Source organism: Chiloscyllium plagiosum, unplaced genomic scaffold (assembly GCF_037043375.1).
Source record: "Chiloscyllium plagiosum isolate Xiang-an unplaced genomic scaffold, Cpla_swu_hap1 HiC_scaffold_20, whole genome shotgun sequence".
Classification (NCBI taxonomy): Eukaryota; Metazoa; Chordata; class Chondrichthyes; order Orectolobiformes; family Hemiscylliidae; genus Chiloscyllium; species Chiloscyllium plagiosum.
In genome coordinates, this window is record NW_028270158.1 from 16,648,846 (window position 1) to 16,661,437 (window position 12,592).

Consider the following 12,592-nt stretch of genomic DNA (forward strand, 5'->3'; position numbering starts at 1 on the left):
CATTTAAAACCCAATGAACATGACAAACTGTTCTTGATATTTTGCTTTTTTCAATCTCCTAAGACCAACCAGCCCAACCGCACCTGCAAATACGAACTGAGAGATAATTAGATGTTTTTTAAAAAACGGAAACTTATGGAAACCCGGAAACATCATATTAGCTGGTCTCTTTTTAGTTTGGTTTCTCGTTCGATCAGTGCTAGGTAAAGGACTAAGCTATATTCGAAGTTCAGAGGTCAGCCAAGGTCAACTTCTCACCAACACTTTCATCATTAAAACAATTCAAACCTTAATTCTACTTTTCTCAAAAGACCCAATCCACAGTAATTTTCAGTACCCGCAAGAAAGTCAAGCTAGATTACTGTATTAAACTACTGTATCGTGAGTGATTTCCATTTCGCAACTTATGTAATTAAGTTAAAAAAGCATGAACAATATTGTCAACCACCATATGGCCTGAACTAAACATACCTTTGCAGCAATATACACAAAGTGAACGTCGCGCACTTTCAAAGCTGATCAAGAGTGCGGTTTAAAATTAGTTCTGCCAAACCGGAGTGAAGCATTATAAAGGCAGCTCTGTTAAAATACACTATCACATATTGTGTGTATGTGATCAGTGCATAAAGAAATAGAATGTAAAGCAGACCACATGTCAAGTGTTGCTGAACGGTAAAGGGATACAGATCCACATTTGTACGTTTATTTGACAAGAATCACTTTGATGGCCAATAAACAAATGCTAAAACACAACTTTGGTGTCCAGTTTTTTTTTGAAATACAGAGCAACAGCTAATTTCGCTCAGGAACGCGAACAGATGCCACTGCTATTTGTACCAACAACTGTGAAGTTGGACAAAGTTTCCAGCTACTTAATGACTAGATTCTTTGGAACTCGCCTTCCAAAAGGCGATGTTTCCTCTGCGGAGGAATTGCAGCTTCCCTCCGTTCACCGTGGTAAATGTAAGAGAGCTGGCAGAACACAACAGTTGCAGGGTTGACACCAGCAACCCAAAGAGGCGTTGAGGAGAAGCGGGAACAGGTATGAGTGAATAAACATTTAACCGGGGTCCCGCAGGCGATCAATCGCAATTGTGCAAAAAAATGTGGGGAAATGCATTTCAAACCAGACCTGCAGATTCGTGCAAGTTCCCCATACCCCCGTTTCCAAAGAAAAGAGAGTGTTACAACGTGCCAGTTGAAGAGGAGAGCCTGAGAATCTGGAACAGCAACGTTTCCCCCTTTTTGTTTAAGTTAGTTTCTTTGAAATCAATCTCACCTTCCCCCCACCAAAAAAAAACAAACCCCACGCTTTTGTTGCAGTGGCTACTGGGACCGACCACTTGCATTTAATTTCGTTTCGTCTTTTGCAAACAACACGCACACTCCTAAAAAAGAAAAAAAAAATTCACAGAAACTGATCCCGTCATTTTTTGTTTGTTACCTGGGCACACAAACTTCCTTCCCCCACGTCCTACACAACATGCACCGTGGCGGGTAACTCCTTTCCCCAGGCGAATCTGTGAGAAAGTTTCTTCCATGAGGAGGATCCGTGGTCACGGCCGGGTAGAAACGGCGGCGACGGCCACCTCCGCCCCGGCTCTTGCATGGTTTTACAATCTCAGTATAATCCTTTCTTTTCAGAAAAGGAGGGAGAAAAAAAAAATTTGAGGGAAAAAAAAAGCACCCACCCGTAAGAACAACACCACCTCTCCAACCACTAACACCACCACCTCCACTTCCACCCTCACACAACAACCAGCTTTGATCGGTTGACTGTGCTCTTTTTCTTCCCCCCCCCCCAAAAAAAAATCTTTTCCTTTCTTTAAAGAAAGGGGAAAATAAATATAATCACATTTCAACAAAGAGCAAATCTGAATTTAAAAGAAAATCTCTGTAGGTGAACATGGAGGGGGGGGGGGGGTGAAATAAAAATACTCCAGGGAAAGCGACGAGTTTTTTTTCCGGGAACAAAAAATCTTTTAAAAAGATTTTTTTTAAAAAAAAAGAGGTTTCCTACAACTGTAGAGGGATCACGACGCCCTTTTTTAATTCCTCCCCCCCTTTTCCCTGCCGCTCAGCCGTTGCTCGCTCTCTCGTTGTCGCTCGCGACTAACCGCCTCTAACGATGAACTCCGAGCCCCTGCACCGCCAGCCCCGACATCAAAGCGCAGCCGCCGCCGCCAGCAGCAGGTCCTCGCAGCTCCACGCACCAACTCTCCACATCTCGCACACTTTTAACTCCCTTCAGAGGGGCGCCCTCTCCCTCCCACACACACACACACGCACAAAAACCCTTACATTCCCGTCGAATGGGTTGGGGAGGAAAAAACCCAGCAAAGGGATCGAAGTTTCTTTCCACCTTCCCTCTCCCTTTCATCTATTCATCAGGTAGGACCTCATCAAAGCTTCTCCGGACTGAGAGGGGAAAGAGAGAAAAAAAAGCCTCAGCGTTTGCTTTGCTCGGCGATCCATTACCTCATCGACTCCCTCCCTCCCTCAATTGCTTCCCCCCCCTCTTCCTCCACCTCCTTCCTCCTCCCCCGCGCCAGGTCAGGATATTGATTGGTCGAGCCGGTGCAAAGGTATGTCGGGGGATGTAGTCCAGGCCCTCACGGTTTTTCCCGTGCACGTCAAAGCTAGGCCTACAACACCCACAGGGCATCGCGCGGTTTGGGGCGCAGGCGCGGTTTCCAAGTGTAGAGCGTTGACTTGCTCCTTCAGTGAGTTCAGATGGTGGCGACTGTGTTGTGTGTTTTGGGGAAGGTAGTCCTTGTCTTATTTTTCTTCCAACGAAGCAAAACATAGTTTATTTACTGTCATCTTCTGTACGTCTGTATCACAGCTTTAAATGTCTGATCTATTGTAAGCCATCGTTACATACCACCAATTGTCAGCAATGTTATGAAAAACAGAAAGGGAGCAAACTTCTGCTCATTGAACGTTCCAGGCCTATCATCAGATTATATATTAAATGTTTGGAACAGGATAATGTATCTCTACGTACTACGCTAGCAAATGGAGGGACATACGAATGATTAAGCAATTTAACCCATCCAGGCTGATTTTCCTCATTCAGAGAAGTCATGGCTGATTTGTAATTTGCCTTCATTAACCCACCTTGGCAAAGCAAAATAAAATCTTTATAAATCTCTCTTAAATTTGAAATGGCACAGTTCCCGCAGTATTTTAAGAATAGAGTTCTAGATTTCTTCTGTGAAAAAGAAACCCTGATTTCACTCCAAATTGCCAAGATCTAATTTTAGAAGGGCTTATGCCCGAAACGTCGATTCTGCTGTTCCTTGGATGCTGCCTGACCTGCTGCGCTTTTCCAGCAACACATTTTCAGCTCTGATCTCCAGCATCTGCAGCCCTCACTTTCTCCTCGAAGATCTAACTTTAATATGGTCACCTTTATTCTGGATTTTGTCTTGAGATAAAATAGTTTCTCTTTATTCTGTTAGGTCATTTTATCATTTTCATACCTTAATTAGATAATGAATCTACCTTCTAAGCTCAAACAATAAAAGAAAAATGTATCTAAACTCATAATTTAACCCTATGGGCTCTAAATGAGTGCAGCATTTAAATTTTAATGAAAACAGAAGCTGCTGGAAAGGCTCAGAATCTGTGAATAGAAATCAAAGTTAACATTTCAGGTCCAGTGACCCTTCCTCAGAACTGATGGTAGCTAGGAGATTGTTTTTTTGCAGAAGATAGGATGACAATAGAGGATAAGGAATAAACAATAGGTAGGAATAGAGCCCAAAGAGAGAGCGAAGATTGCTATGGACAAAGAAATTGATAATGATCTGGCTGGGAGGGTGAATAACTGTTAATGGCTAACAATAGGTGGTGTGTAATAGCAGACTATGTGATAACAAGGCCTGCTGTGTATGCGAAGGACTAGGACATGAGAGAGTTCAGGCCCTGAAATTTATTGAACTCAATATTGAGTCTCTAAGCTGAAAATGAGATGTTGTTCTTCCAGCTTGTGCCGAGCTTCACTGGAGTACTGCAGCAAGTCTGAGGTAGAGATGTTGGCCAGACAACAGGATGGTGTGTTAAAGTGGCAAGCAACAGGAACATAGATGTTCTGTGAAGCGATCACCCAGTCTTTGATTCATTTCCCCAATGTAGAAGAAACCACGTTGTGAGAGCGAATACAACAGACTAGATTGTGAGAAGTGCAGGTAAAGTGCTGCTTCATCTGGAAGGTATGTTTGGACTCTTGGATACTGAGGAGGGAGGAGTAAATGGGCAGGTGTTACCCTTTGACGGTTGCAGGGAAAGGTGTTGTGAGGCTGTTGGGGGTCGGAGCTGTTGGGAGTGAAGGAAAACTGGACCAGGGTGTCCCAAAGGGAATGGTCACTGTGGATGGCAGACAAGGCAGGGGAGGGGAGGGGAATATGCGTCTGATGATCTTTTGGATGTGAATGCTGGTGGGATGGTAGGTATGAACAAAAGGAACCCTATCACTGTTGCGGGAGGAAGGATTATAAACCAACATTTTCCTAGTTACCATCAGTTCTGAGTAAGGGTCACCGGACCCAAAACATTAACTTTGATTTCTCTTCACAGATGTTGCCAGACCTGCTGAAGTTTTCCAGCAACTTCTGTTTGTGTTTCTGATTTACAGTATCCGCAGTTCTTTTGGTTTTTATTTAAATTTTAATATTATAGCTAAAATAACTTTACAGCATCACTTTGACATTTTGATTCAATACGTTACAATCGCTTGGCTACTTTTGTGGATTGGTGCATTTATCTAATGAACTTGTAATTGATGTTCATAACACCTTGGTAAAGGTAAACCAGAAAATTACTCAAATGTAAACTGAGAGTTGGATAAGGCAATCCGAGTTCATACAGATTGATGCACGGATGATATGCAGGTGGATCAGAGGAGGCAAAAGCATTTGAAGAGTTAAACGAAAATACACTTACATGCTGCAAAGGTAGTTTTTCATGTTTCATCTTTTCAATGAGCTAAGAATAATTTAACATTATTTCCATATGTCATGAGTTAGATAATCCAGAAAGATACTTCATTCTCAATCTGTCCTGAGCTATCTAATTGCATTCTTCTGACAGTAGAGATGCTATAATTAGGCTAAACCTTCCTAGGGTAAAGAGATTTTCTATCCTGACCTGAACCTAGAAAAGAGTTGGCATCTGTGGCTTGAGGCATTACTTAAGATTAGATCATCTAATGTTCAAACTGTAAGAAATGATTATATCATGTCTGATCATGTTATTTCTCAAATGTTTGTCTACCTACCTTCATGGATTTAATATTAGTGCAAATGTTTTGACTTTGAATTGGAAGTCTCAGTCATTCTGTACTTAATATTTTCAGTACAGACCCTCTAGAACAAAACAGATATTGTACAAAGGGGAATGAGCTCAGTGTTTTTGATACTCCTCGCAAAGCACAAAGTCATAAGTTCAGTTTAGCAGCAATTTTGCTGAAGTACTCCCCATGCTCAGGCATAGTGATTGTCCCCCATCCCATACCCAACATCTCTCCCATCATTCAATCCTCTTGCCTCTCAGATCAATTCATTAGGTCTCTACTGTGTAAATAGAGGCCATTCAGCCATTGACCCTCCAAAGAGAATCCAACCAGAACCACTCTCCCAATCTATTCCCCTAAGCCCACATTAATCACAGCTCATCCACCTAGCCTGCACATCCCTGGACACTAAGGGACAATTTTGCATGGTCAGTCCATCTAATCTGCAGTTCATTGGACTGAGAGAAGAAACCGGAGCACCCGACAGAAACCCAAGTCAATTCTCAAGCCATCCTGACCTGAGCCCTGTTGACTTTTGAAACCTGTATCCTGAGTTCCTGCATCAATGACACTTTATTCTGGAATTCTGGCTCTTTGTGTTCATAGCCAGGGGTATCAAATAGTGGGTGTGGGTTGGACGCTACTGTGACATGAAATGTAAAACTTGGTCAACAGCATGTCTGGGACGCATCCTTCAGAGTCCTAGGTAATCTAGGATGTTTGGCAACCTTAACTTATGTGCACACAGCAGGCTGAATAACCTGCTAGCCGGCAGTCAAAGTTACCAATACAGAATGACCACTTGGGAGAGGTGGTGGAACGTGAGTGGTACCTGCATATACAAACTTCAGCACACTATGAATGTCTTTAGGGAAAGAAACAAAAAGACTTGCATTTATATAGCACTTTCCATGACACTGGGTGGCTCAAATCACTTTACTGGTCATGAAGTACTTTCAAGTGTAGTAACGTAAGTAGGTGATAAAAGAGAGAAACAAACATTTCCTATATTCTGAATTTTAAAAGTGATTGTACATAGGGTGCAGTAATGCTGCACTAACTGCATACTAGTTATAACCCAAGTTGGGGACTTTCCACCCTCTGCACTGTCTAAATTTGAAATGCCAATTAATTTCTGGTGGTCAAAGTTTGTGAGAAGATTTGTAGCTCGGGTGCTTGTTGCTGTGGTTCTGTTCGCCGAGCTGGAAGTTTTTGTTGCAAACGTTTTGTCCCCTGTCTAGGTGACATCCTCAGTGTTTGGGAGCCTCCTGTGAAGCGCTTCTGTGGTGTTTCCTCCGGCATTTATAGTGGCCTGTCCCTGCCGCTTCCGGTTGTCAGTTTCAGCTGTCCGCTGTAGTGGCCGGTATATTGGGTCCAGGTCTATGTGTTTGTTGATGGAGTTTGTGGATGAGTGCCAAGCTTCTAGGAATTCCCTGGCTGTTCTTTGTTTCGCTTGCCCTATAATGGTAGTGTTGTCCCAGTCAAATTCATGTTGCTTGTCGTAGTAGCCACACACGCAGATGACAAGCAACATGAATTTGACTGGGACAACACTACCATTATAGGGCAAGCGAAACAAAGAACAGCCAGGGAATTCCTAGAAGCTTGGCACTCATCCACAAACTCCATCAACAAACACATAGACCTGGACCCAATATACCGGCCACTACAGCGGACAGCTGAAACTGACAACCGGAAGCGGCACGGACAGGCCACTATAAATGCCGGAGGAAACACCACAGAAGCGCTTCACAGGAGGCTCCCAAACACTGAGGATGTCACCTAGACAGGGGACGAAACGTTTGCAACAAAAACTTCCAGCTCGGCAAACAGAACCACAGCAATTTCTGGTGGGCTGGATAAGCTGATAGTGACAGTTCATCACCTTTGTTAATGATTTTCTTTAAGTATTCAACATTTATCTCCACTTGCACATTAATTATTTTCTAATTAATGTAAAATTAACTTTGTAAATATGCATATGATCAAGGAATTTTTCTTTTTGCTGCTTTACATCCTTTCTGATTGTCTACATTGTATTGATATTTTTATGGAAGTGCTTTTCAATTTAAAGCCTTATACAAATGGTGGTATGTGAATTGGTTTCCAATTTAGTTTCTGTTTATACACTGCATTACTGTTCTGCCTATGTTAAAAGAACGTATAAAACTGATGAAGACGAGCACTTTGTAACTGCCAGTAGTCTGTATCTTAAAGATCGGCCTTATCGTAATTTCACTGCTAAATAGGAACAGTGTGCAGATGGTAGAAGAATGATGAAACTGTAATATGTTTGCTGATGAAATTTATCAGGATTGTAGACAAATATCTCCCGAAGAGAGGTGAGAATCAATTTCTGATATTCTGCACAATAGTGAACAACCAGCCATTTTCAACATAACCACATGAAAACTAACATTTCAATTTAAAACATAATTTTGCGATCTAAATTGTAATTTAAAAAATGTGCTTAGTTCTTCAATACAAATACAGTTCTTTCTTTTTTTGAGTGATGATGCAATTTATGAAAATAATTCTTCTTTTATTCTACCAACCCAGATATAGTTATCCTGTACGATGTATTTGATAATCCATTTACAATATGAACATGGACTGTTTGTTTGTGGGCTATGATTACGTTTAACGTTTCAGCTGAAATCTTCTGGGGACATAAGTCTAGAACCATAATTTCCTAATCTTCTCTCAGTAACAGGATAAATACATATCTTTTCCAAAATCTCACAGGATTCATCTGAAAACATAAGAGACAAATAATGATTATGTAATGATGCCAGAATTATCGCATGGGTGGTTCCACTACTGTTGCTGGTCCTTATGTCTAACATGCATAATCCCAATTTTGTTATTCTTAAGATTTTCCAACACTAAATTACTGCACATGTAGTCTGTTTTAGTAACACTGTAGCTTACAAGGCTATCGGTAAGATGCTAAAATCAGTACTCCTCAAGCCCCAGGCCAGTAGTACATACAAGTTATTCAATATGGGTATAATAAAATTATATTTCTTGTAATGTGTAACTCCAAAGTAAGTTATCTTCTGAAGGCAAAACTATATTGTCACTTCCTTTCATAGTGTAATCTACTTCTGATGTCTAGTAGTTGTTTATGCCAAGTTAATTTACATTGAATTTTTTCAATAGATTTTACACTAGGTCTTAATTCCATTAATGGGAATATTACAATTTCAGTGTTTCTAATCTGTCTGCATACTGTTCATATTTATAAGCATGACAGGCTGCTTCTCACATCTCTCCACGATTGAGAACATACTTTCTTAGAATTATCATAAAGGAGGATGAAATGTTACATTGACAAGGCCATCTTGAGCCAGGTAGATAAAAGAGTAAAATCAAATTTTTTTTCATAATTGTCTTCCTCACTGAAAGTAATGACATGCAACTGGTTCCGATCACGTGGAACCATCGAAATGTTGCATAAAAGCCCAGTATTTATTTCCCATCCTTAGTTGCCCAGAGGCCAGTTAAGAATCAACCACATTGCTGTGGATTTGGAGTCACATATAGGCCAGACGAGTTTCCTTCCCTAAAGAGTGTCAATAAACCAGATGGGTTTTCCCCAACTATTCCAGATGTTTATTGAATTCAAATTCCATCATCTGCTGTGGCAGGATTTGAACCTGGGTCCCTAGGGCATAGATCATAGAACCCCTACAATGTGGAAGCAGGCCATTTGGCCCCAGTCCACACAAACCCTTCGAAGAGTCTCTCATCCAGACTCACCCCCTATTTATCACTATACCCCCACATATCCCATTTATTCTCCTTGTCCCTGGACATGATGGACATTTTAGCAAAGCCAATCCACCTAACCTGGATTGTGGGAGGATACCAGAGCACTCAGAGGAAACCCATGCAGACACTGGGAGAATGTGCAAACTCCACACAGACAGTTGCTCAAGAGTGGAATCATACCCAGGACCCTAGCGATGTGAGGCAGCAGTGCTAACCACTGAACCACCATGCTGCCCCATTAAGATGGTTTCTGGATTAACAGTGTGGGGCCATCTCCTCCCCATGCCCATTTATGTAAGTGACCCCCTGTATTATCTATGTTTAAGACAAAGCAGTGTCAACTTCTCAATAGGATAGGATCCTTTCTGAATGTCAGCGTCATTGTATCATCCATTTGCACGTTAAACTGGCCAAAGTGTATTCAGCTGGTTCAGTAGATGATGTCATGAAGATGAAGCAATGAAGATGCCTTCATGATCAGAATGGCCTCAGCTGTTCCAAGCTGCCTTCAAAATCTCAAGTAGAATGACATGACTTCTCTATCATTTCCCAACTTATTATTTATTTGTGTGGGGAGGAGGGGCAATCAGGTCTATAATTTATATTAGAAACATACTGACTGATTTACAGCACGTGTTAGCCATAGTTAAGCATTTAGGTCGATTATAGTGAATTTCAGAGTTAGAGTGCAGTGCCTCCAGCACTGATGAAAGGAAGTTTTGCACTTTTATGTGCTGTAATCACAACTAATCTTGGAGGAACTCTTGGGCGAAGTTCACAGCACAGAATCAGATAAGTTAATTGTTGTTTTAAGAGTGTCCGAGAGAAAGGCTGCAGTAGTGAGTATAGTGGATTCTTTCTTGATTATATGTTTTTGGAGATAAGTCTCTTGATTAAACTTAAAATATAAGCCATAGCTATTCATTTAACCTGGGGCAAGTGTTTGTAGAGGAATAAGACGGTGTGATTTTCTGGGTCTGTATATTGTGAAGGAGCAAAAATGGCCTTTGCAGTGATATGTACTTCTTGTCAGATATGGGAGTTTAAAGAGAGTTTAAGGGTTACTGCGGATTATATCTGCCATAAATGCTGTTGGATGCGAATCTTATCAGATCGAGTGGATCGGTTGGAGAGACAGATAAGAAGCGTTGAGGAATTCGCAACAGTATGTTATGGATGGCAGTTATAGGAAGGGGGGAAAGTCTCAGATACAGTCACATAGATGGGTTAACTCCAGGAAGGGTAAGAGAGGTAAGCAGCTAGTGCAGGAATCTTTTGTGGATATACCATTTCAAACAGGTATGCTGTTTTGGAAAATGTAGGGGGTGATGGATTCTCAGGGGAATGTAGCACGAACAGCCAAGTTTCTGGTATTGAGACTGGCTCTAATGCAACGAGGGGTATGTTGGCTTCCAAGAGATCAATTGTGTTAGGGGAGTCAGAGGTCTAGACAGAGGTTTCTGTGGCCAGCAGAGAAAAAGCAGAAAGGTGTGTTATTTACATCTACCACTGTGCCCTCATCAATCTTCTTTGTTACTTCTTCAACAAACTCAATCAAGTTTGTGAGACATGATTTCCCACGCACAAAGCCATGTTGACTATCCCGAATCAGTCCTTGCCTTTCCAAATACATGTACATCCTGTCCCTCAGGATTCCTTCCAACAACTTGCCCACCACTGAGGTCAGGCTCATTGGTCTATATTTCCCTGGCTTTCTTATACAGTGGCACCACATTTGCCAATCTCCAAGCTTCCGGCACCTCACCTGTGACTATCGATCATACAAGTATCTCAGCAAGAGGCCCAGCAATCAATTCTCTATCTTCCCACAGAGTTCTCGGGTATACCTGATCAGGTCCTGGGGATTTATCCACCTTTAACCGTTTCGAGACATTCAGCACTTCCTCCTCTGTAATCTGGACATTTTGCAAGATGTCACCATCTATATCTTCCATATCCTTTTCCACAGTAAATACTGATGCAAAATATTCATTTAGTATCTCCCCCATTTTCTGTGGCTCCGCACAAAGGCCGCCTTGCTGATTTTTGGGGGGCTCAATCTCTCCCTAGTTACCCTTTCGTCCTTAATATATTTGTAAAAACCCTTTGGATTCTCCTTAATTCTATTTGCCAAAGCTATCTCATGTCCCCGTTTTGCCCTTCTGATTTCCCTCTTAAGTACAGTCCTACTTTCTTTATACTCTTCTAAGGATTCACTCAATCTATCCTGTCTATACCTTGCCATTTGCTTCCTTCTTTTTCTTAACCAAACCCTCAATTTCTTTAGTCATCCAGCATTCCCTATACCTACCAGCCTTCCCTTTCACCCTGACAGGAATATACTTTCTCTGGATTCTTGTTATCTCAATTCTTCGACAAGGTTCCCCATGGGAGACTGATTAGCAAGGTTAGATCTCATGGAATACAGGGAGAACTAGCCATTTGGATACAGAACTGGCTCAAAGGTAGAAGACAGAGGGTGGTGGTGGAGGGTTGTTTTTCAGACTGGAGGCCTGTGACCAGTGGAGTGCCACAAGGATCGGTGCTGGGTCCTCTACTTTTTGTCATTTACATAAATGATTTGGATGTGAGCATAAGAGGTACAGCTAGTAAGTTTGCAGATGGCACCAAAATTGGAGGTGTAGTGTACAGTGAAGAGGGTTACCTCAGATTACAACAGGATCTGGACCAGATAGGCCAATGGGCTGAGAAGTGGCAGATGGAGTTTAATTCAGATAAATGCGAGGTGCTGCATTTTGGGAAAGCAAATCTTAGCAGGACTTATATACTTCATGGTAAGGTCGTAGGGAGTGTTGCTGAACAAAGAGACCTTGGAGTGCAGGTTCATAGCTCCTTGAAAGTGGAGTCGCAGGTAGATAGGCTAGTGAAGAAGGCATTTGGTATGCTTTTCTTTATTGGTCAGGGTATTGAGTACAGGAGTCGGGAGGTCATGTTGCGGCTGTACAGGACATTGGTTAGGCCACTGTTGGAATATTGTGTGCAATTCTGGTCTCCTTCCTATCGGAAAGATGTTGTGAAACTTGAAAGGGTTCAGAAAAGATTTACAAGGATGTTGCCAGTGTTGGAGGATCTGAGCTACAGGGAGAGGCTGAACAGGCTGGGGCTGTTTTCCCTGCAGCGTCGGAGGCTGAGGGGTGACCTTATAGGGATTTACAAAATTATGAGGGGCTGGATAGGATAAATAGACAAATTCTTTTCCTTGGGGTCAGGGAGTCCAGAACTAGAGGGCATAGGTTTAGGGTGAGAGGGGAAAGATATAAAAGAGACCTAAGAGGCAACTTTTTCACGCAGAGGATGGTACGTGTATGGAATGAGCTGCTAGAGGATGTGGTGGAGGCTGGTACAATTGCAACATTTAAGAGGGATTTGAATGGGTATATGAATAGGAAGGGTTTGGAGGGATATGAGCCGGGTGCTGGCAGGTGGGAGTAGATTGGGTTGGGATATCTGGTCGGCATGGACGGGTTGGACCGAAAGATCTGTACATCTCTATGACTCTTT

General features: G+C 42.1%; 1 protein-coding gene and 1 long non-coding RNA gene across 6 annotated transcripts in view; one reads left to right on the plus strand and one right to left on the minus strand.

The window, feature by feature from the left end:
• Nucleotides 1–2,414, minus strand: part of axin1 (axin 1) — a 130,714-nt gene extending 128,300 nt beyond the window's left edge. Inside the window, exons 1-2 of one of the 5 annotated variants that reach the window (XM_043711948.2) lie at nucleotides 2,302–2,319; nucleotides 1,445–1,636 (exon numbers count right to left, since the gene is read on the minus strand). The gene's annotated coding sequence lies outside the window, so the exon portion shown is untranslated. Of the gene's footprint in view, nucleotides 1–1,444; nucleotides 2,092–2,301 lie in introns of those variants that run through there. The other 4 variants (XM_043711951.2, XM_043711956.2, XM_087997692.1 and 1 more) reach the window with 4 other exon arrangements.
• Nucleotides 2,415–3,995: 1,581 nt separating this feature from the next.
• Nucleotides 3,996–12,592, plus strand: part of LOC148146576 (uncharacterized) — a 62,045-nt gene continuing 53,448 nt past the window's right edge. The window contains exon 1 of the long non-coding RNA XR_015760534.1: nucleotides 3,996–4,217. This is a non-coding gene — a long non-coding RNA (uncharacterized LOC148146576). The remainder of the gene's footprint in view (nucleotides 4,218–12,592) is intronic.